This window comes from Ursus arctos, unplaced genomic scaffold (assembly GCF_023065955.2).
Source record: "Ursus arctos isolate Adak ecotype North America unplaced genomic scaffold, UrsArc2.0 scaffold_3, whole genome shotgun sequence".
In the NCBI taxonomy this organism is placed as follows: Eukaryota; Metazoa; Chordata; class Mammalia; order Carnivora; family Ursidae; genus Ursus; species Ursus arctos.
In genome coordinates this window covers 295,301-320,112 of record NW_026622985.1, presented here as the reverse complement: position 1 = coordinate 320,112, position 24,812 = coordinate 295,301, and the positions used below count along the sequence as shown (strand labels likewise).

At 45.7% G+C, this 24,812-nt stretch overlaps 1 long non-coding RNA gene across 1 annotated transcript; it reads left to right on the top strand.

The window, feature by feature from the left end:
• Window positions 1-14,732: 14,732 nt before the first annotated feature.
• LOC130542089 (uncharacterized) lies at window positions 14,733-17,148 on the top strand. Its single transcript, XR_008956391.1, has 3 exons — window positions 14,733-15,840; window positions 15,976-16,168; window positions 16,360-17,148. It is a non-coding gene; the product is annotated as an uncharacterized LOC130542089 (long non-coding RNA).
• Window positions 17,149-24,812: the final 7,664 nt, after the last annotated feature.

Sequence of the window (24,812 nt, the reverse complement as noted above, 5' to 3'; positions counted from 1 at the left end):
TCTTTGTAGATCTTGGATACCAGTCCTTTATCTGTAGTATCATTTGCAAATATCTTCTCCCATTCCGTGGGCTGCCTCTTAGTTTTTCTGACTGTTTCCTTGGCTGTGCCGAAACTTTTAATCTTGATGAAGTCCCATGAATTCATTTTATCTTTTGTTTCTCTTGCCTTTGGGGATGTATCATGAAAAAGGTTGCTTTGGCCGATGTCGTAGAGGTTGCTGCCTATGTTCTCCTCTAGGATTTTGATGGATTCCTGTCTCACATCGAGGTCTTTCATCCATTTGGAGTTTATTTTTGTGTATGGTGTGAGTGAGTGGTCACGTTTCATTCTTTTGCATGTGGCTGTCCAATTTTCCCAGCACCATTTATTGAAGAGACTGTCTTTTTCCCACCGGATGTTTTTTCCTGCTTTATCAAATATTAGTTGCCCAAAGAGCTGAGGGTCCATTTCTGGGCTCTCTATTCTGTTCCATTGGTCTATGTGTCTGTTTTTGTGCCAGTACCATGCTGTCTTTGTGATCACAGCTTTGTAGTACAGCTCGAAATCCGGCATTGTGATGCCCCCAGCTTTGTTTTTCCTTTTCAACAGTTCCTTGGAGATTCGGGGCCTTTTCTGGTTCCATACAAATTTAAGGACTATTTGTTCTAGTTCTTTGAAAAATGTCATCGGTATTTTGATCGGGATAGCATTGAAAGTGTAGATTGCTCTGGGTAGCATGGACATTTTAACTATGTTAATTCTTCCGATCCATGAGCATGGAATATCTTTCCATCTTTTTATGTCTTACTCAATGTCTTTTAAGAATGATTTATAGTTTCTAGAATAAAGGTCCTTTACGTCTCTCGTTAAGTTAATTCCAAGGTAACGTATGGTTTTTGGTGCTATTGTAAATGGAATGGATTCCCTAATTTCTCTTTCTTCGTTCTCGTTATTCGTGTACAGAAATGCAACTGATTTCTGAGCATTGATTTTGTATCCCTCCACGTTACTGAATTGCTCTATAACTTCTAATAGTTTGGGAGTGGCTTCTTTTGGGTTTTCCATATAGAGTATCATATCATCTGCGAAGAGAGACATTTTGACTTCTTCTTTGCCAATTTGAATACCTTTGATCCCTTTTTGTCGTCTGATTGCTGTTGCAAGGACTTCTAGTACTATGTTGAATAATAGTGGCGAGAGTGGGCATCCTTGTCGTGTTCCTGATCTTAAGGGAGAGGCTTCCAGCTTTTCCCCATTGAGAATAATATTTGCAGTAGGCTTTTCATAGATGGCTTTTATGAGATTGAGAAATGTACCTTCTATTCCTACACTCTGAAGGGTTTTAATCAGGAAAGGATGCTGTATTTTGTCAAATGCTTTTTCGGCATCGATTGAGAGGATCATATGGTTCCTGAGTCTTTTCTTGTTGATATGATGTATCACGCTGATCGATTTGCGAATTTTGAACCACGCTTTCATCCCAGGGATGAATCCCACTTGTTCATGATGGATAATCGTTTTAATGTACTGTTGGATTCTATTAGCCGGAATCTGGTTGAGGATTTTGGCATCTATATTCATTAGGGAAATTGGTCTGTAATTCTTCTTTTTGAGGGGGTCTTTGCCTGTTTTGCGGATCAAGGTAATACTAGCCTCATAGAATGAGTTTGGTAGCTTTCCTTCTGTTTCTATTTTTTGAAATAGCTTTAGGAGAGTAGGTATTATTTCTTCTTTGAATGATTGGTAGAATTCCCCAGGAAATCCGTCCGGGCCTGGAGTTTTGTTATTTGGAAGGTTGTTTATCACTGGCTCAATCTATTCATAATTAATTGGCCTGTTTAAAAAGTCAATTTCTTCCTGTTTCAGTCTTGGTAGTATATAGGTTTCTAGGAAGGCCTCCATCTCTTCCAGATTGCTTAATTTATTGGCATATAGCTGTTTGTAAAAGTTTCTAATAATCATTCCAATTTCATTGGTGTTGGTCATGACCTCTCCTTTTTCATTCATAATTTTATTAATTTAGGTCCTTTCTCTATTCATTTGTATAAGTCTTGCCAGTGTTTTGTAAATTTTATTGATTCTCTCAAAGAACCAGCTTCTAGTCCTGTTGATCTGCTCTACTGTACTTCTGGTTTCTAGTTCATTGATTTCTGCTCTAGTTTTGGTCAGCTGCTTTCTCGTGAGTGGATTAGGCATGTCCCTCTGTTGCTGTTCCAGCTTCTTGAGGTGAGAATATAAAAACTGCATTTTAGATTTTTCTATTCTTTTGAGTGAGGCTTGGATGGCTATGTATTCCCCCTTAGGACTGCCTTTGCAGTATCCCATAGGTTTTGGACCATTGTGTTTTCATTCCCGTTGGTCTCCATAAATTGTTTAAATATATTTTTGATTTCCTGGTTCATTGGGTCATTCCTGAGCAGGATGGTTCTTAGTTTCCAAGTGTTTGAGTTTTTCTCCAAAATCTTCCTTTTTTTTTGAGTTCCAATTTCAGAGTGTTGTGCTCTGAGAATATGAGGGGATAATTTCAGTTTTTCGTATCAGTTGAGACCTGATTTGTGTCCCAGAACATGGTCTAATCTTGAGAATGTTCCATGGGCATTAGAATAGAATGAGTATTCTTTGGTTCTGGGGTACAGTGTTCTATATATATCTATGAGGTCTAACTCGTCTAGCATGGCATTCAAAGCTCTTGTTTCTATGTTGGTTTTCTGCTCCGGTGCTCTGTCTGTTGCTGATAGTGGAGTGTTGAGGTTCCTACTATTAATGTATTTTTATCTATATATCTCTTTATTCCAGTTAAGAGTTGGCTTGTATATCTTGCTGCTCCCCTGTTGGGGCATATATATTTATAATTGTCATATCCACTTGTTGGATACATCCTTTAAGAATAATATAGTGCCCTTATGTGTCTCTAACTATAGTCTTAATTTCAAATCCAATCTGTCTGACATGAGAATTGGTACCCCAGCTTTCTTTTCAGGTCCATTGGCGTGAAAGATGGTATTCCATCCTTTTAGTCTGAATGTATCTTTAGGTTCAAAATGAGTGTTTGTAGACAGCAAATGGATGGGTCATGTCTTTTTATCCAATCAGAAACCCTGTGGTGTTTTATGGGAGCATTTAGGCCATTTACATTGAGACGGATTATTGAGAGATGTGATTTTAATGATGCCATATTGCCAGTAAAGTCTTTGTTTCCATAGATTGTGACTTTATGTTCTGTATCACTCTTGGGGCCTTTTTACTTTTATAGAACCCCCCCCCCTTAATATCTCCTGTAGGGCTGGTTTTGTGGTTAAAAAAATTGGTCAATGACCACGATTCTGGAAGGTCTTTAATTCTCCATGAATTCTGAATGACAGCCTTGCTGGATAAAGGATCCTTGGCTGCATGTTTTTCTCTGAAAGAGATTTAAAAATGCCCCCCAACCCTTTATCTCATTCCAGGTCTGTGTAGAGAGGTCAGACGTAATTCTGATATCTTTGCCTTGGTACGTGAGAAATTTCTTTGCCCTGGCTGCTTTCAATACCGTATCCTTGCATCTAATATTTGCGAAATGCACTATGACGTGACGTGGCGTGGGTTTGTCGTGGTTGAGCTTGGAAGGGGTCCTCTCTGCCTCTTGGACACGAATGTTTGTTTCCCTTGCTAGATTAGGGAAGTTTTCAGCTACAATTTGTTCAAATATCTCTTCTAGACCTCTGTTTTTCTCTACGTCCTCAGGAATGCCGATGATTCTGACACTGGAACGTTTTATTGAGTCAGTCATTTCCCGTAACCTACATTCCTGTGTGTGGATTTTTTTTAGTCCAGATTCTCTTTTAGCTTTTTCCTCTACTAACCCATCTTCTAATTCACTGATACGTCCTTCTGCCTCATTCACCCTGGCCAACAGAGCCTCTAGTTTTGACTGCATTTGGCTCCTAGAATTTTTAATTTCTGCCAGATTCGCTCACATTTCTGCCCTTAGAGATTCTATGTTCTCATTAACAATTTTGTCAATATTTTTTTCAAGTCTACAAATCATCTTGACCATTGTTACTCTGAATTCCATTTCTGATAATTTGGTTATATCCATATCCATAAGTTCTGTGGCAGAGGCCACAAACTTATTGTCTTTTCTTTGCTGGGGGGGGGGGGACTTCTCCTCATCATTCAGATGAGGAGAGGTTGTGGTGTTGTCCAGAGCCCAAATTATTTACCACGACCCAGGCCATGCGCCTTTGTTTTATAGGGATCTTAGGTATGGGGGCTTCTTGATTTTTCAGCCTGCCTTCTGAGGTAGGGGCCTGCCGTGCCGATACTTGGGCAACCCTGTTTGGGTAGAGTCTCTGTGTACCCTGCGAAGGGGGATGGGGGTGGGCACACTGTGAGCCGGTCTTTCCAGGCTTCTTTTCTCTGGCAGCTTTCCCTGGTGGTTTGCTGTGCTTCTTCTGAGAGTCAGAGCAGCAGTGGCCGAATCTCAGCCTCTGTCTCAGAACAGATGCATTGCGGACCATTCTCCACTGATGTTCTGGCCACTTTAACTGTTTCTGTTGGTGCTGCTCAACCCTGCACTGTCCAGGATGTGAGCCCCACACCTGGCTTCCCAGCTCTCACCTACAGGGCCAGTGTCTCTCTGTCTGTGTTTCTAACACCGCCAGCCGCCACTGCATGCTCCAGGAGCTTTATGTGTCTCTTTCTTACACACATTTGCACAAGCTTCCGTTTTCATGACAGAGGACTGTGAGATGCCAGATGGTTTCTCTACGGTGTTCCTTCGTAGATTCAGTATATGGCACTTTCCTTATGTTTTCTTAGGCACTTGTACAAACGGTTTCATCTTCAAGACTGAAGACGTGACTTCAAAGATGGCTTCGGTACAATGTTCTTTCCTAAAGTTGGTTCACGTCCCTTTCCTTATGCTTTTATTCCCAATCAGACACATGCTTCCATCATCATGACAGATTATGGGACTTGGAAAACCCTTTCCATACCCTCTTCTTCCTGAGATTACGTCTATGGCTGTTTCCTTAAGGTTCAACACACGTATTGGTAAACCCTGCTGTTTTCACTGATCAATGTTGCCTTGTCTCTACAAAAACATGGTTCGCTGAATTGACTGATGGCACTTTCCTTTCGTTTTCACACAACTTTTGAAGGGCTTTCCTCCTCATGACTGATGTGAGTTGAGAGATGCTTTCCTTGTAGTGTTCTTACATGGTTCAACAAAAGGCATTATCTTGATGCTTGCAGGCACAGTTTTGTACAATGCTCCCAATTCATGACACCAGATGTGAGGTGCAAGATGCTTTTATATAGAGTGTTCTCTCCTTGAGTAAAGTAGGTGTCCCTTTCCCTATGCATTTGTAGACACTTTCGAAAATCTTGACATCTTCCTAACAGAAGATGTGAGTTGGATGAGGGTGTCCATTCGGTGTTCTGACTGAGATTTGGGTATATTGTTCTTTCCTTAAGGTTCAACGCATGTATTGGACAACGCATATATATTCCTGGGTCACCATGTTACTTCGATGTTGCCTATCAACACTGACCTGGTACTCACAACTACTTAGGACCTCTCCTTATGCTTTCACTCACACTTCTGCATGTACTTCCATCTTCATTACAGAAGATGTGAGTTGGGAGATCTTTTCCAAGGGTGTTCTTACCTGAGCATACAGCATGTTCCTTAGGTTTTCATACAGTTTTGGAACATACATCCATCTTCATGAAGGTAGTTGTGATTTGGAATGTTGTCTCTAGATGGTGCTCTTTCTTAGTGTTAAGCATATGGCACTTCTCTTACGGTTCAACAGAGATATTTGAAAATCTCTCTTCATACATCAGGATGTTTGAAATCTCTTCCTCTATACAGAACATTGGTGCTCAGAGTTGAGTAAATGGCATTTCTTTACACATTCCCTCACCCTTTAGCCAATGCTTCCAGGGTCATGTGAAAAGATGTTTCAGAGGGTATTCTATGGAGTTCTCTTGTAAAGTTAAGCATACGATAATTCCCTTAAGCTGAGAAACACTCTCTTGTATATGCTTCCAGCTTCATGAAAGAACACGTGCCTTTAAAGATGGATTAGGTACTGTCCTTTTTTGGAGCCATGTCTCTGCCACTTTCCTTATGTTTTCACCACAACGTTGCAAACATTTTCGTCTTCATGATAGAAGTCGTGGTTTGTAAGATGCTATCTACCCAGTGCTCTCACCTACTAAGTTTATGGCACTTTCCTTAAGTTTCAACACATAGGGAAGAAAACCCTGGTTGATCCATTTGACAGGAGGTGGGTTCGATATCGTTTTCTATCTAGACAGATTTGGTTCTCAGAATTAAGTAGACAGCCCTTTCTCTACGTGCTTGCACACACTCTTGCCAAGGCTTCCATCTTCACAACAGAAGTTGTGAGTTGAGACATGATGTCTATACAGTGTTCTTCTATAGAGTGAGGCAACGCGCTTTATGCATCTCTTTTTGTACACACTTTTTCACATGCTTCCTTTTTCATGCCAGAAGACAGTGAGATGCAGGGCGCCTGGGTGGAACAGCAGTTAAGCGTCTGCCTTCAGCCAGGGCGTGATCCCGGCATTGTGGGATCGAGCCCCACATCAGGCTCCTCCGCTGTGAGCCTGCTTCCTCTCCTACTCCCCCTGCTTGTGTTCCCTCTCTCACTGGCTGTTTTGCTGTCAAATTAATAAATGAAATCTTAAAACAAAAGAAAAAGAAGGGTTGCAGATTGGATAAAAAGAAATGACCCATCCATTTGCTGTCTACAAGAGACTCATTTCGAACCCAAAGATGCACTCAGACTGAGAGTAAGGGGATGGAGTACCATCTTTCACGCAAATGGACTTCAAAAGCAAGCTGGGGTAGCAATTCTCATATCAGATAAATTGGATTTTAAACTACAGACTATTGTTAGAGATGCAGAAGGGCACTATATTATTCTTGAAGTATTCAACAAGTGGATATGACAATAATAAATATATATGCCCCCAACAGGGGAGCAGCAAGATACACAAGCCAACTCTTAACCAGAATAAAGAGACATATAAGTAAAAATACATTAATAGTAGGGGACCTCAACACTCCACTCTCAGAAATAGACAGAACACCCTGGCAAAAACTAAGCAAAGAATCAAAGGCTTTGAATGCCATACTCGACAAGTTGGACCTCATAGATATATAGAGAACACTACACCCCAGAACCAAAGAATACTCATTCTATTCTAATGCCCATGGAACATTCTCAAGAATAGACCATGTTCTGGGACACAAAACAGGTCTCAACCGATACCAAAAGATTGAAATTATCCCGTGCATATTCTCAGACCACAACGCTCTGAAATCGAAACTCAACCACAAGGAAAAATTTGGAAGAAACTCAGACACCTGGAGACTAAGAACCATCCTGCTCAGGAATGACTCGATAAACCAGGAAATCAAAAATCAAATTAAACAATTTATGGAGACCAATGGGAATGAAAATACAACAGTCCAAAAACCTATGGGATACTGCAAAGGCAGTCCTAATGGGGAAATACATAGCCATCCAAGCCTCACTCAAAAGAATAGAAAAATCTAAAATGCGGTTTTTATATTCTCACCTCAAGAAGTTGGAACAGCAACAGAGGGACAGGCCTAATCCACGCACAAGGAAGCAGTTGACCAAAATTAAAGCTGAAATCAATCAAGCAGAAACCAGAAGTACAGTAGAGCAGATCAACAGGACTAGAAGCTGGTTCTTTGAGAGAATCAATAAAATTGACAGACCACTGGCAAGACTTATCCAAAAGAAAAGAGAAAGGACCCAGATTATTAAAATTATGAATGAAAAAGGAGAGGTCACTACGAACACCATTGAAATTGGAAGGATTATTAGAAATTTTTATCAACAGCTATATGCCAATAAACTAAGCAATCCGGAAGAGATGGAATCCTTCCTGGAAACCTATAAACTACCAAGATTGAAAGAGGAAGAAATTGATTTCTTAAACAGGCCAATTAATGATGAAGAAATTGAGTCAGTGATAAACAACCTTCCAAATAACAAAACTCCAGGCCCGGATGGTTTTCCTGGGGAATTCTACCAAACATTCAAAGAAGAAATAATACCTACTCTCCTAAACCTATTTCAAAAAATCGAAACAGAAGGAAAGCTACCAAACTCATTCTATGAGACCAATATTACCTTGATCCCCAAACCAGGCAAAGACCCCCTCAAAAAGGAGAATTACAGACCGATTTCCCTAATGAATATGGACGCCAAAATCCTCAACAAGATACTTGCTTATAAAATCCAACAGTACATTAAAAGAATTACCCATCACGATCAAGTGGGATTCATACCTGGGATGCAAGAGTGGTTCAATATTCGCAAATCCATCAGCGTGATATATCATATCAACAAGAAAAGACTCAGGAATCATATGATCCTCTCAATTGATGCCGAAAAAGCATTTGACAAAATATAGCATCCTTTCCTGATTAAAACCCTTCAGAGTGTAGGAATAGAGGGTACATTTCTCAATCTCATAAAAGCCATCTATGAAAAGCCTACTGCAAATATTATTCTCAATGGGGAAAAGCTGGAAGCCTTTCCCTTAAGATCAGGAACACGACAAGGATGCCCACTCTCGCCACTATTATTCAACATTGTACTGGAAGTCTTTGCAACAGCAATCAGACGACAAAAAGGGATCAAAGGTATTCAAATCAGCAAAGAAGAAGTCAAAATGTCTCTCTTCGCAGATGACATGATACTCTATATGGAAAACCCAAAAGAAGCCACTCCCAAACTATTAGAAGTTATAGAGCAATTCAGTAACGTGGAGGGATACAAAATCAATGCTCAGAAATCAGTTGCATTTCTGTACACGAATAACGAGACCGAAGAAAGAGAAATTAGGGAATCCATCCCATTTACAATAGCACCAAAAACCATACGTTACCTTGGAATTAACCAGAGACGTAAAGGACCTATATTCTAGAAACTATAAATCACTCTTGAAAGACATTAAGGAAGACATAAAAAGATGGAAAGGTATTCCATGCTCAAGGATCAGAAGAATTAACATAGTTAAAATGTCCATGCTACCCAGAGCCATCTACACTTTCAATGCTATCCTGATCAAAATACTGAGGACATTTTTCAAAGAACTGGAACAAATAGTCCTTAAATTTGCATGGAACCAGAAAAGGCCCCGAATCTCCAAGGAACTGTTGGAAAAATAAAGCTGGGGGCATCACAATGCTGGATTTCGAGCTGTACTACAAAGCTGTGATCACAAAGACAGCATGCTACTGGCACAAAAGCAGACACATAGACCAATGGAACAGAATAGAGAACAGAGAAATGGACCCTCGGCTCTTTGTGCAGCTAATATTTGAGCAAGGAGGAAAAAACATCCAGTGGGAAAAAAGTCTCTTCAATAAATGGTGCTGGGAAAATTGGACAGCTACATGCAAAAGAATGAAACTTGACCACTCTCTCACACCATACACAAAAATAAACTCCAAATGGATGAAAGACCTCAATGGGAATCCATCAAAATTCTAGAGGAGAACATAGGCAGCAACCTCCACGACATCGGCCAAAACAACCTTTTTCATGATACATCCCCAAAGGCAAGAGAAACAAAAGATACAATGAATTTATGGGACTTCATCAAGATTAAAAGTTTCGGCACAGTCAAGGAAACAGAAAATCAAAGAGGCAGCCCACGGAATGGGAGAATATATTTGCAAATGATACTACAGATAAAGGACTGGTATCCAAGATCTACAAAGAACTTCTCAAACTCAATACACGAGAAACAAATAAATCAAAAAATGGGCAGAAGATATGAACAGACACTTTTCCAATGAAGACATACAAATGGCTAACAGACACATGAAAAAATGTTCAAAATCATTAGCCATCAAAGAAATTCAAATCAAAACCACACTGAGATACCACCTTACGCCAGTTAGAATGGCAAAAATAGACAAGGCAAGAGACAACAATTGTTGGAGAGGATGTGGAGAAAGGGGATCCCTCCTACATTGTTGGTGGGAATGCAAGTTGGTACAGCCACTCTGGAAAACAGTGTGGAGGTCCCTTAAAAAGTTAAAAATTGAGCTACCTTATGATCCAGCCATTGCACTACTGGGTGTTTACCCCAAAGATACAGACGTAGTGAAGAGAAGGGCCATATGCAACCCAATGTTCACAGCAGCAATGTCCACAATAGCTAAATCGTGGAGGGAGCTGAGATGCCCTTCAACAGATGACTGGATTAAGAAGTTGTGGTCCATACATACAATGGAATATTACTCAGCTATCAGAAAGAACGAGTTCTCAACATTTGCTACAACATGGATGGCACCAGAGGAGCTAATGCTAAGTGAAATAAGTCAAGCAGAGAAAGACAACTATCATATGATTTCTCTCATCTATGGAAGAAAAGAACTAGGAAGATCGGTAGGAGAAGAAAGGGATAAAGAAAGGGGGGGTAATCAGAAGGGGGAATGAAACATGAGAGGCTATGAGAAACAAACTGAGGGCCTCAGAAGGGAGGGGGGTGGGGGAATGGGATAGACCGGTGATGGGTGGTAAGGAGGGCACGTATTGCATGGTGCACTAGGTGTTATACGCAACTAATGAATCATCGAGCCTTACATCGGAAACCGGGGATGCACTGTATGTTGACAAACATAATAAAACATTAAAAAAAGAAAAAAAAGAAAAACTGTGAGATGCAAGATGCTTTCTCTATGGTGTTCTTTCAGAGACTTCAGTATATGGCACTTTCCTTATGTTTTCTTAGACGCCTGTTGAAATGCTTTCATCTTCATGATCGAATACGTGAGGTGAAAGATGGCTTCGATACAATATTCTGTCTTAAATATTCGTTATTGGCCCTTTCCCTATGCTTTCATTCCCACTCTGAAACATTCTTCCATCATCATGACAGACGACGGGAGTTGGAAGACTGTTTCCATGCACTCCTATTACTGAGAGTTACATCTGGGGCTGTTTCCTTAAGTGAACCTTAAGGAAACACATATAGGGAAGCCCTAGTGTCTTCACTGATCAAAGTTGCCATCTCTCTACACAAACTCTTTAGCTAATTGACTGATTGCACTTTCTTTTTGTTTTCACACAACCTTTTCGAACGGCTTTCATCCTCATGAAAGAAGTGAGTTGAGTGATGCTTTCTGTGTAGTATTATTACAGTTTTAAACGAAGTGCATTATCTTGATGCTCGCAGGCACTGTTTTGCACAATGCTCCCACTTCATGAGAAAAGATGTGAGGTGCAAGATGCTTTTAGATAGAGTATTCTCTCCTAGTGTAAAGTAGGTGACACCTTCCTTATGCATTCGTAGACACTTGAAAAACTTGCGATCATCCTCACAGAAGCTGTGACTTGGAAGATGGTGTCCATTCGGTGTTCTGACTGAGATTTGTATATAGTGCCCTTTTCCTTAAGGTTCAAGGCACGTGCTGGACAACGGGTGTATATTCATGGGTCACCATGTTACTTCGATGTTGCCTTCTATCAACACGGAGTTGTTTCTCACAACTACTTAGATAGGACCTCTCCTTATGCTTTCACTTGCACTTCTGCAAGTACTCCCATCTTCATTACAGAAGATGTGAGTTGAAAGATTTTTTCCAAGGGTGTTCTTACCTGAGCATACAGAATGTTCCTTAGGTTTCATGCAGATTTTGGAACATACATCCACCCTCATGAACTTGATTTGGAAAGTTGTCTCCAGATGGTGCTCTTTAATAGTGCTAAGCGTATGGCACTTTTTTACCGTTCAACACAGATATTTGAAAAAGCTTCTCTCTTCATGCATCAGGATGTTTGAAGTTTCATTCTCTATACAGAACCTTGGTGCTCAGAGTGGAGTAAACGTCATTTCTTTACAACTTCCTTGAGCCAATGCTTTCAGCCTCATGAGAAAAGATCTGAGTTTCAGACAGTGTCCTACGGATTTCCCTCATAAAGTTAAGCGTACGATAATTCCCTTATGCTGAGAAACACTTCTGAGAATGCTTCCAACTTCGTAAAAGAAGACGTGCCTTGAAGGATGGATTCGGTACGGTCGTTTCTTGAAGCTAAGTCTCTGCCACTTTCCTTATGCTTTCAGGGCAATGATGCAAACGTTTCCATCTTCATGACAGAATTTGTTGGTTGAAAGATGCTATCTACCCAGTGCTCTCACCTACTATTAAGTTTATGGCACTTTCGTTAAGGTTCAACACACAGGAAAGAAACCCCGGTTGATCCATTTGTCAGGAGGTTGGTTTGATATTGTTTTCTATCTACACAGATTTGGTTCTTAGAATTAAGTAGATGGCACTTCTTTATGAGCTCGCACACATTCTTACCAAGGCTTCCGTCTTCACTACAGAAGTTGTGAGTTGAGACATGGTGTCAATACAGTGTTCCTGTATAGAGTGAAACAACGCGCTTTATGCGTCTGTTTTCACAGACAGTTTTGCACATACTTCCGTTTTTATGACGGAAGACTGTGAGATGCAAGATGCTTTCTCTATGGTGTTCTTTCGTGGACTTCAGTATATGGCACTTTCCCTATGTTTTCTTAGACACCTGTGCCAATAGTTTCATCTTCACGACCGAAGATGTCAGGTGAATGATGGCTTTGATACAATGTTCTTCCTTGAAGATTGGTTAGTGGCCCTTATGCTTTCATTCCCACTCTGCAACATGCTTCCATCATCATGACAGAGGATGGGAGTTGGAAGACCCTTACCATGCTCTTCTTACTGAGAGTTACGTCTATGGCAGTTTCCTTAAGGTTCAACACACATATTGGAAAACCCTGGTGTCTTCAGTGATCAACGTTACCGTCTCTCTGCACAAACCTGATTCACTGAATGGAGTGATGGCACTTTCTTTTTGTTTTCACACAACATTTTTGATCGGCATCCTCTTTTTTTGGAAATTTTGTTTGGAAATTTTAATATGCCTTTCTCAATATCTGATGGAAAAAGCAGACAAAACATTGGTAACAAATGTGACCTAATTGACGTCTATGTAATATTGCATAATACGTGCAGAATACATTATTTCCAGTGGTCATAGACTATTTACCCAAACAGATGATATGTTGTTCCATGAATCATGTCTACATTTTAACATCCTGAAACTAACTAGATTCTATTCTTAGGCCACCAAGGAATAGAGCCCGAGTCCTCACGAAAAGAAGACCAGGAAATCCCTCCATGTTTAAAAATTCAATGTAACTTTGCTGCATATCCTAAGGGTCAGAGAGGGAATCGCAATGGACATTTTCCACCTTTTCTACATCAGGGCTCACACACAATGGCCCTTTGTCTCTGAAGAGCACTGACTATCCTAACATAGACAGGACTTAAGCCTCCTATCAGAGTTCTGCATGTCCCAGGCACACCTGGCAGCCTTGGCCTGTGCCCACACACACCTCCCTCCAGCTTTCCTTTCTGGTGGCATTGTGTTAAGGTAATCAACATAGCCATATGGAGATGAGAAGCTCCCCACTCCTAGTGATGATGTTGCTATTGTCCCCACCAAGCTAATAACATGATTTCTGAGAGAATTACAACAAAATAGCAGTTTCTTGACCTTCATGAAAGTGTGAAAATCATCTTGTGAGTCATCTTTTCGAAACACGGTTTCACCATGTGTTCTTTTCTCTGGAAAAGATATAGACCCAATGGTAATTATGGCTCCTGAGCACCTGCTCTTGGGAGAATCCATACTGGCTCTGAGTAGCATTCTCCCTCGTAAACTTCTCAGCTGGGGTGTAGATAGAATGAGTCCCATTTTTAGATGGATAGACAAAGGCTCAGAAATGATATGAATTACAGAGGATTTTAGTGTCAGAAACCTAAGTGTGATCTCCAAACTGACTCCAAATCCCTTGTTTTTCCATACAAGGTACCATTTTGCTCTACCCCAGGTCTTCTCAATCTGGAAACCTAGGAAGTATTAGGATTTTCTTGTTGTGTGGCCAAATGGAATGAATTCGGCTGCCTTTTCACCTCTGCCCATCATGATCATGAAGATAATTCTCTCAGTGGAGGACCTTTGAGTCGGAGACTTAAAGATCCCTAGGAATAGAGATACTATACTATTTTTCTGATATTAAAGTGACTGAAAGAACTATGCTTTTTTAATTGATGGAGGCTCTGGTCTGTAGAGTGTCCTGTAAGGTCGGAAATAGTATTTAAAGCAGTTAGCCTCTTCTACAGAGTGAGACAATGCTTCTAAAGATTTCCTAAATATTCCCTTACCTGTGATTATTTATTCCCAACCATCGTAGTGTTTCTATGTTACGATTATGATTTCATTAAGGCCAACGTTGTGGAGAAAGAACTTAGTGTATCCAGGGGCACTTTCGTGTTGTAACAGTGAGCTATTCTGTTGTATTCTGTAGTCCAAGGGAATGGTGCCAGACATCTCTAAGATGTCTAAAATTCTGACTGTAAATGATCTCTATGTTTCAGAGATTTGGGCAGGACAAGGGGAGGAGTCCAGAGACCATGAATGCCTCTGTTACCTGTGTTGACCATGGAGCAGGTAACCTTCTGTAGGGGTCCTTTGATGTCTCTTTACTATTGGAAAGGTGCTTTCATCTCACGTTCCACCATTTGGTAGTGATGATAAGGATAAGAGTAATTTTTATGTCATACCATCTGTGAGGCCTGATCTTGGCCTCCCAGGAAAGCTCTCCTTTAACATTTTACCCAGCTCAAAATGACTGGGCAAACCCTCAAAGCATGGGCCCTATTTCTGCCCCCAGCACTTATTGTCCATATGCATCAAAAAGAAAAAGAGAACCAAAAAATGCCTTTGCCAGCATCAAGGTGAGAACACAAAAGAACCTTTCTTGCTCCCATAAGATTAAAGTCATACTGATTTGTACATACTGAAAACATAAAAAGTCTGTCACTTTCTGGAACCTTCTTCCTCATCGTGATGTATAACTGTACGAAGTACAACTCAGAACAAATATATGACCCTGCCCTAAATGTTCCTTCCCTGGAGCACTCCTTTCTTTGTGAAGATTGTGTCTCCCAGGCAGCTGTCCTTGACTTGGGTTTGAATAAAACTCTCTTCCTTCCTCTCTAAAATGTTTTAAAAGGTTCCTTCATTTAGTGTTGACAATAACACTCTGTTTTCAAGTGAAAAATAAATGTTCCTGGTTCACAACCACGACAGAACAGAAGGCCGGCTTTTCCTTCCTTCCCTGTAGAACTAAGCATGTGTATATAGATTGCAGCACAAATGGGCTCACCCTAGAAGGATGTTTTGAAGGTCTGAGAAGCACTATCCACTCCATGGGTGAGACAAGAAGGCAAAGCTATTCCCGCTTGGACCATTCCTTTTGGCGCTTAAAATTGCCTTGGATATGGATAAAAGCATTGCATTTCCTAAAGCCCAAGGCTGGAACAGTCTGAGAGCAGCTGACCTTGCCAGGAACCAGGCACACCCTTGCAGGAAGGGTTGGTGCAGAAGGGAAGGGGCAGGGCTCTGAGGGTGGTCTGCAGCTAGAGGGGTCCGCGAAAGGGGCCGTGTGTGTGTGTGTGTGTGTGTGTGTGTGTGTGATTGCAGCCCTGCCCATGATCCCCGTCATGCCTGCTCAGGGCGTTTAGCCAAGGAGGTGCCTCCTAGACCTCTGCACTCCCAGAGTTGTGAGTCATGGGGCCGGTTGCCTGGCATTCAAGGAGTTGGAAGCATCATACTCCCCAAGCAATCACCCCATGGGGGTGGAGCTACGTCTCTGTGTGCGGATCCGGAGCAGCCCAAGGACGCAGACCAGGAGCCAAGGAAGTGGAGTTTTGAGAGAGTGGACCTGGGGAGTTCCTGGCTGGGTGAGTGCATGCTGTGTGGCCATAGGTGGGCTTTCTGGGAGTAGGGGCACCCCGGGTAAGAGGCGGGGTTCTGGAAGGGCATGTTGAGAGAGTTCATCATGGAGACTCAGGTTTCTTTCCTTTTTCCCTTGAAAGTCTCTTCTGCCTAGTCTCCGTCAACTGGCCATACACCCCAGACCCAGGAACTCCAGGGCACCCGCTCAGCAAAGCTTTTGTGGGATGGTTCGCAGACATTCCAGGGTTTCCCGTGTTCCCCAGGAAGAGCGAGAGAAAGGACTGCACAGTCCCCAGCTTCAGTGCGGTGCCCCTGTCCCCCGACACAGTGCAGGTAATGGACCTTGAGCAGTTCCCCGAGTTCAGCAGGGTATTCCCTGTTCCCTCAGGCACAGGTGTGGCGCTAGGAAGGCCCAGAGCCGTTACCCAACTTCAGCATTGTGCTAGCTGTTTCCTGGGAATGGTGGCAATGGGCTGGGAGATAATTACTACTAAAAGACAAGTCTATGTTTCCCCTTCTCCCAGAAACTGCAGCAGGCATGCTGGCTTTAGGTCCGAGGAGCTGCTGCTCCCCATCTGACAACACTTCTCTGCTCTGGCTCCACGAGACCCGACGTTCTGAACGTCTGCATCTGAGTCAGTGAGGCAGCTTGACACGGGATCCAGCATTCAGAGAAAGCGGCAGGTCCATTTGGAGAAATGTCATATCCACATCAGGACTGGAAGTAAAACCTCTCATTAACCCACCATCTCCTGGGTTTTTCTCTTTTCTCTAGTTGAGCCATGAAGTAAAACTTAAGTAATAGTTGTCAGCGTTCTGAATTTGGTGAAGGAGGTACTTAGTTTCTGAGCTTGGAGCACTTTGCAGGGGATCCCATTTTCTCTGTTCATTGACTGCTTATGAATGTATTTTGAACAGCTGTTTCCTAGAAACACTCTTTCATTAGAAAGGGAAGGTGAGGTTTACTCTTTGTCTATTTTTAAGATATACGTTTGACAGTGTTTATACAGTTGGGCCTAAGATATGGGTGAGCGGCCACCATTTAGTGTTAGATGGCCTTTTGTCGTCACATACAAATATGGATGATGTCTTTCCAATTGTCAAGGGTGATGTTTCATCACTGATTAGTCTTTTCATCCCAGAGTTACAATGGGGGTCGAGGGAAAATTCAAAATTATTCAGAGCAGCATTTTCCTGTTTAAAATATAGGCTGGTGATGGGTAGTAAGGAGGGCACATATTGCATGGTGCACTGGGTGTTATATGCAACTAATGTATCATCGAAATTTACTGTACTGTATGGAGACTATAACATTATGTAATAAAAAACAAAAAAATAAAGGTAAACCTTGTGTATCTAACTATACTAGATGTATCATCTCGATATTTTGAAGTGCCATATTCAATCTGCTGTTTCTTTGGTGGTGGAGTCAGAGGAGAGTCTTTGGGAATTCCTTTCGATAGAGGCATGGTGGTGGCTTCAATTGGGTAGGCGACAGGGGACCTGGGCTGAGTTCTGGAACTGCTTTACTGATGCTGGGTGAGTCAGGTTATGCCAAAGAGTTTCTGTTTCTTCCCTATGAGATTGACAAAAACCGGCTTACAACGGAAAAATCTTTCGAAACGTGCAAACATGCTCACAACTGCCTGTGCCAAGTTGAAGTAAATGCCATACACTGATCTATAAGAGACCACAGTGCCCAGGCACAGTCTGAGCCCTTCCCTCATCCCGGCGGTTTTGCTAGCAGGAGTTCAACCCCAACGAACACAGCCCGGAGACCCCTGGGGCAAAAATGGCTTCCAATGAGCAATATGCTCTTGCTGTGGAAAACCTATCTCAAGTGGGGGTAGCCAGGTAAACAAAATGCCACACACCCAGGTGTAAGAAACAACATTGCCCAGGCATGGTCTAAGGACCTCAACTCGTCCCTGTGCTTTGGGGAGCCAGAGGGACACCTGAAGCCCAAGGGCCTGAGGCCCGTTTGGCCAAAAGCAGGCTTCCAACGGAAGCAGTTTTCCTGAGGTGCAGACCCTCTCACAAGTGGTTGTGGCAAGGTAAAGCAAATGCCATCCACTTCTCTGGAAGAAACCACAGTGCCCAGCCATGTTCTAAACCCTCCCATCCTCCCTGGGCTTCTGGCAGCAGGAGTGAAAAGAGAGGAGCACAGCACTGGGACCCGTTTGATAAAAACCGGCGTCCCACGGGAAAGATTTTCTCTACCTGCAGACATGCTCCCAAGTGCCTGTGGCAAGGTAAAGGAAATGCCATACACTGACCTGTAAGAGACCACAGGGCCCAGGCAGAGTCTGAGCCCTTCCCTCATCCTGGCGGTTTTGCTAGCAGGAGTTCCACCCCAACGAACACAGCCCGGAGACCCCTGGGGCAAAAACGGCTTCCGACAAGCAATAGGCTCTTGCTGTGGAAAACCTATCCCAAGTGGGGGTAGCCAGGTAAACAAAATGCCACACACCCAGGTGTAAGAAACAACATTGCCCAGGCATGGTCTAAGCCCCTCACCTCGTCCCTGTGCTTTGGGGAGCCGGAGAGACACCCGAGGCCCACGGGCCTGAGATCCCTTTGGCCAAAAGCCGGCTTCCCACGAAAGAGTTTTCCTGAGCTGCAGACCCTCTCACAAGTGGTTGTGGCAAGGTAAAGCAAATGCCATCCACTTCTCTGGAAGAAACCACAGTGCCCAGCCATGTTCTAAACCCTCCGATACTCACTGGGCTTCTGGCAGCAGGAGTGAAAAGAGAGGAGCAAAGCACTGGGACCCGTTTGACAAAAACCGGCTTCCCACGGGAAAGTCTTTCTCCACGTGCAGACATGCTCCCACGTGCCTGTGGCAGGGTGAAGGAAATGCCATACACTGACCTGTAAGAGACCACAGGGCCCATGCACAGTCTGAGCCCTTCCCTCATCCCGGCGGTTTTGCTAGCAGGAGTTCAACGCCAATGAACACAGCCCGGAGACCCCTGGGGCAAAAACGGCTTCTGACAAGCAATACGCTCTTGCTGTGGAAAACCTATCCCAAGTGGGGGTAGCCAGGTAAACAAAATGCCACACACCCAGGTGTAAGAAACAACATTGCCCAGGCATGGTCTAAGCCCCTCACCTCGTCCCTGTGCTTTGGGGAGCCGGAGGGATATCCGAGGTCCACGGCCCTGACACCCGTTTGGCCAAAAGCCGGCTTTCCACGGAAACAGTTTTCCTGAGGTGCAGACCCTATCACAAGTGGTTGTGGCAAGGTAAATCAAATGCCATCCACTTCTCTGGAAGAAACCACAGTGCCCAGCCATGTTCTAAACCCTCCCATCCTCCCTGGGCTTCTGGCAGCAGGAGTGAAAAGAGAGGAGCACAGCACTGGGACCCGTTTGACAAAAACCGGCTTCCCATGGGAAAGTCTTTCTCCACATACAGACATGCTCCCAAGTGCCTGTGGCAAGGTGAAGGAAATGCCATACACTGACCTTTAAGAGATCACAGGGCCCAGGCACAGTCTGAGCCCTTCCCTCATCCCGGCGGTTTTAGTAGCAGGAGTTCAACCCCAACGAACACAGCCCGGAGACCCCTGGGGCAAAAACGGCTTCCGATTAGCAATATGCTCTTGCTGTGGAAAACCTATCCCAAGTGGGGGTAACCAGGTAAAAAAATGCCACACACCCAGGTGTAAGAAACAACATTGCGCAGGCATGGTCTAAGACCCTCACCTCGTCCCTGTGCTTTGGGGAGCCGGAGGGACACCCGAGGCCCACGGCCCTGAGACCCCTTTGAAAAGCCGGCTTCCAACGGAAACAGTTTTCCTGAGGTGCAGACCCTATCACAAGTGGTTGTGGCAAGGTAAAGCAAATGCCCTCCACTTCTCTGGAAGAAACCACAGTGCCCAGCCATGTTCTAAGCCCTCCCATCCTCCCTGGGCTTCTGGCAGCAGGAGTGAAAAGAGAGGAGTAGAGCACTAGGACCCGTTTGACAAAACCTGGCTTCCCATGGGAAAGTCTTTCTCCACGTGCAGACATGCTCCCAGGTGCCTGTGGCAAAGAGATGGAAATGCCATACACTGACCTGGAAGAGACCACAGGGCCCAGGCACATTCTGAACACTTCCCTCATCCCGGCGGTTTTGCTAGCAGGAGTTCAACCCCAAGGAACACAGCCCGGAGACCCCTGGGGCAAAAACGGCTTCGGACGAACAATAGGTGCTAGCTGTGGAAAACCTATCCCAAGTGGGGGTAGCCAGGTAAACAAAATGCCACACACCCAGGTGTAAGAAACAACATTGCGCAGGCATGGTCTACGCCCCTCACCTCGTCCCTGTGCTTGGGGGAGCCGGAGGGACACCCGAGGCCCACGGCCCTGAGACCCTTTTGAAAAAGCCGGCTTCCAACGGAAACAGTTTTCCTGAGGTGCAGACCCTCTCACAAGTGGTTGTGGCAAGGTAAAGCAAATGCCCTCCACTTCTCTGGAAGAAACCACAGTGCCCAGCCATGTTCTAAGCCCTCCCATCCTCCCTGGGCTTCTGGCAGCAGGAGTGAAAAGAGAGGAACACAGCACTGGGACCCGTTTGACAAAAACCGGCTTCCCACGGGAAAGTCTTTCTCCACGGGCAGACATGCTCCCAAGTGCCTGTGGCAAGGTGAAGGAAATGCCATACACTGACCTGTAAGAGACCACAGGGCCCAGGCACAGTCTGAGCCCTTCCCTCATCCCGGCGGTTTTGCTAGCAGGAGTTCAACCCCAAGGAACACAGCCCGGAGACCCCTGGGGCAAAAACGGCTTCCGAGGAACAATAGGTGCTTGCTGTGGAAAACCTATTCCAAGGGGGGGTAGCCAGGTAAACAAAATGCCACACACCCAGGTGTAAGAAACAACATTGCCCAGGCATGGTCTAAGCCCCTCACCTCGTCCCTGTGCTTTGGGAGGCCGGAGAGACACGCGAGGTCCACGGCCCTGAGACCCCTTTACAAACAGCCAGCTTCCAACGGAAACAGTTTTCCTGAGGTGCAGACCCTCTCACAAGTGGTTGTGGCAAGGTAAAGAAAATGCCATCCACTTCTCTGGAAGAAACCACAGTGCCCAGCCATGTTCTAAACCCTCCGATACTCACTGGGCTTCTGGCAGCAAGAGTGAAAAGAGAGGAGCACAGCACTGGGACCCGTTTGACAAAAACCGGCTTCCCATGGGAAAGTCTTTCTCCACGTGCAGACATGCTCCCACGTGCCTGTGGCAAGGTGAAGGAAATGCCATACACTGACCTGTAAGAGACCACAGGGCCCATGCACAGTCTGAGCCCTTCCCTCATCCCAGCGGTTTTGCTAGCAGGAGTTCAACGCCAATGAACACAGCCCGGAGACCCCTGGAGCCAAAACGGCTTGCGATGAACAATAGGTGCTTGCTGTGGAAAACCTATGCAAATGGGGGTAGCCAGGTAAACAAAATGCCACACACCCAGGTGTAAGAAACAACATTGCCCAGGCATGGTCTAAGCCCCTCAACTCGTCCCTGTGCTTTGGGGAGCCGGAGGGACACCTGAAGCCCAAGGGCCTGAGGCCCCTTTGGCCAAAAGCCGGCTTCCCACGGAAGCAGTTTTCCTGAGGTGCAGACCCTCTCACAAGTGGTTGTGGCAAGGTAAAGCAAATGCCATCCACGTCTTTGGAAGAAACCACAGTGCCCAGCCATGTTCTAAGCCCTCCCCTCCTCCCTGGGCTTCTGGCAGGCGGAGTGAAAACAGAGGAGCACAGCACTGGGACCCGTTTGACAAAAACCGGCTTCCCAAGGGAAAGTCTTTCTCCACGTGCAGACATGCTCCCAAGTGCCTGTGGCAAGGTGAAGGAAATGCCATACACTGACCTGTAAGAGACCACAGGGCCCAGGCACAGTCTGAGCCCTTCCCTCATCCCGGCGGTTTTGCTAGCAGGAGTTCAACCCCAAGGAAGACAGCCCGGAGGCCCCTGGGGCAAAAACGGCTTACGACGAACAATAGGCGCTTGCTGTGGAAAACCTATTCCAAGTGGGGGTAGCCAGGTAAACAAAATGCCACACACCCAGGTGTAAGAAACAACATTGCCCAGGCATGGTCTAAGCCCCTCACCTCGTCCCTGTGCTTTGGGGAGCTGGAGGGACACCCGAGGCCCACGGCCCTGAGACCCCTTTGCAAAAAGCCGGGTTCCAACGGAAACAGTTTTCCTGAGGTGCAGACACTATCACAAGTGGTTGTGGCAAGGTAAAGCAAATGCCCTCCACTTCTCTGGAAGAAACCACAGTGCCCAGCCATGTTCTAAGCCCTCCCATCCTCCCTGGGCTTCTGGCAGCAGGAGTGAAAAGAGAGGAGCACAGCACTGGGACCCATTTGACAAAAACCGGCTTCCCACGGGAAAGTCTTTCTCCATGGGCAGACATGCTCCCAGGTGCCTGTGGCAAGGGGAAGGAAATGCCATACACTGACCTGGAAGAGACCACAGGGCCCAGGCACAGTCTGAACCCTTCCCTCATCCCGGCGGTTTTGCTAGCAGGAGTTCAACCCCAACGAACACAGCCCGGAGACACCTGGGGCAAAAACGGCTTCCGACGAACAATAGGTGCTTGCTGTGGAAAACCTATTCCAAGTGGGGGTAGCCAGGTAAACAAAATGCCACACACCCAGGTGTAAGAAACAACATTGCCCAGGCATGGCCTAAGCCCCTCACCTCGTCCCTGTGCTTTGGGAAGCCGGAGGGACACCCGAGGCCCACGGCCCTGAGACCCCTTTGAAAAAGCAGCCTTCCAACGGAAACAGTTTTCCTGAGGTGCAGACCCTATCACAAGTGGTTGTGGCAAGGTAAAGCAAATGCCCTCCACTTCTCTGGAAGAAACCACAGTGCCCAGCCATGTTCTAAGCCCTCTCATCCTCCCTGGGCTTCTGGCAGCAGGAGTGAAAAGAGAGGAGCAGAGCACTGGGACCCGTTTGACAAAACCCGGCTTCCCACGGGAAAGTCTTTCTCCACGTGCAGACATGCTCCCAGGTGCCTGTGGCAAGGTGATGGAAATGCCATACACTGACCTGTAAGAGACCACAGGGCCCAGGCACAGTCTGAACCCTTCCCTCATCCCGGCGGTTTTGCTAGCAGGAGTTCAACCCCAACGAACACAGCCCGGAGACACCTGGGGCAAAAACGGCTTCCGACGAACAATAGGTGCTTGCTGTGGAAAACCTATTCCAAGTGGGGGTAGCCAGGTAAACAAAATGCCACACACCCAGGTGTAAGAAACAACATTGCCCAGGCATGGTCTAAGCCCCTCACCTCGTCCCTGTGCTTTGGGGAGCCGGAGGGACACCCGAGGCCCACGGCCCTGAGACCCCTTTGCAAAAAGCCGGGTTCCAACGGAAACAGTTTTCCTGAGGTGCAGACACTATCACAAGTGGTTGTGGCAAGGTAAAGCAAATGCCCTCCACTTCTCTGGAAGAAACCACAGTGCCCAGCCATGTTCTAAGCCCTCCCATCCTCCCTGGGTTTCTGGCAGCAGGAGTGAAAAGAGAGGAGCACAGCACTGGGACCCGTTTGACAAAAACCGGCTTCCCACGGGAAAGTCTTTCTCCACGGGCAGACATGCTCCCAAGTGCCTGTGGCAAGGTGAAGGAAATGCCATACACTGACCTGTAAGAGACCACAGGACCCAGGCACAGTCTGAGCCCTTCCCTCATCCCGGCGGTTTTGCTAGCAGGAGTTCAACCCCAAGGAACACAGCCCGGAGACCCCTGGGGCCAAAAGGGCTTGGGACCAACAATAGGTGCTTTTTGTGGAAAACCTATGCAAATGTGGGTAGCCAGATAAACAAAATGCCACACACCCAGGTGTAAGAAACAACATTGCACAGGCATGGTCTAAGCCCCTCACCTCGTCCCTGTGCTTTGGGGAGTCGGACGGACACCCGAGGCCCACGGCCCTGAGACCCCTTTGCAAAAAGCCGGCTTCCCACGGAAACAGTTTTCCTGAGGTGCAGACCCTATCACAAGTGGTTGTGGCAAGGTAAAGCAAATGCCCTCCACTTCTCTGGAAGAAACCACAGTGCCCAGCCATGTTCTAAGCCCTCCCATCCTCCCTGGGCTTCTGGCAGCAGGAGTGAAAAGAGAGGAGCAGAGCACTGGGACCCGTTTGACAAAACCCGGCTTCCCACGGGAAAGTCTTTCTCCACGTGCAGACATGCTCCCAGGTGCCTGTGGCAAGGTGATGGAAATGCCATACACTGACCTGTAAGAGACCACAGGGCCCAGGCACAGTCTGAACCCTTCCCTCATCCCGGCGCTTTTGCTAGCAAGAGTTCAACCCCAAGGAACACAGCCCGGAGACCCCTGGGGCAAAAACGGCTTCCGACGAACAATAGGTGCTCGCTGTGGAAAACCTATCCCACGTGGGGGTAGCCAGGTAAACAAAATGCCACACACCCAGGTGTAAGAAACAACATTGCGCAGGCATGGTCTAGGCCCCTCACCTCGTCCCCGTGCTTTGGGGAGCCGGAGGGACACCCGAGGCCCACGTCCCTGAGACCCCTTTCCGAAAAGCAGGCTTCCAACGGAAACAGTTTTCCTGAGGTGCAGACCCTATCACAAGTGGTTGTGGCAAGGTAAAGCAAATGCCCTCCACTTCTCTGGAAGAAAACACAGTGCCCAGCCATGTTCTAAGCCCTCCCATCCTCCCTGGGCTTCTGGCAGCAGGAGTGAAAAGAGAGGACCAGAGCACTGGGACCCGTTTGACAAAACCCGGCTTCCCACGGGAAAGTCTTTCTCCACGTGCAGACATGCTCCCAGGTGCCTGTGGCAAGGTGATGGAAATGCCATACACTGACCTGTAAGAGACCACAGGGCCCAGGCACAGTCTGAACCCTTCCCTCATCCCGGCGGTTTTGCTAGCAGGAGTTCAACCCCAAGGAACACAGCCCGGAGACCCCTGGGGCAAAAACGGCTTCCGACGAACAATAGGTGCTTGCTGTGGAAAACCTATCCCAAG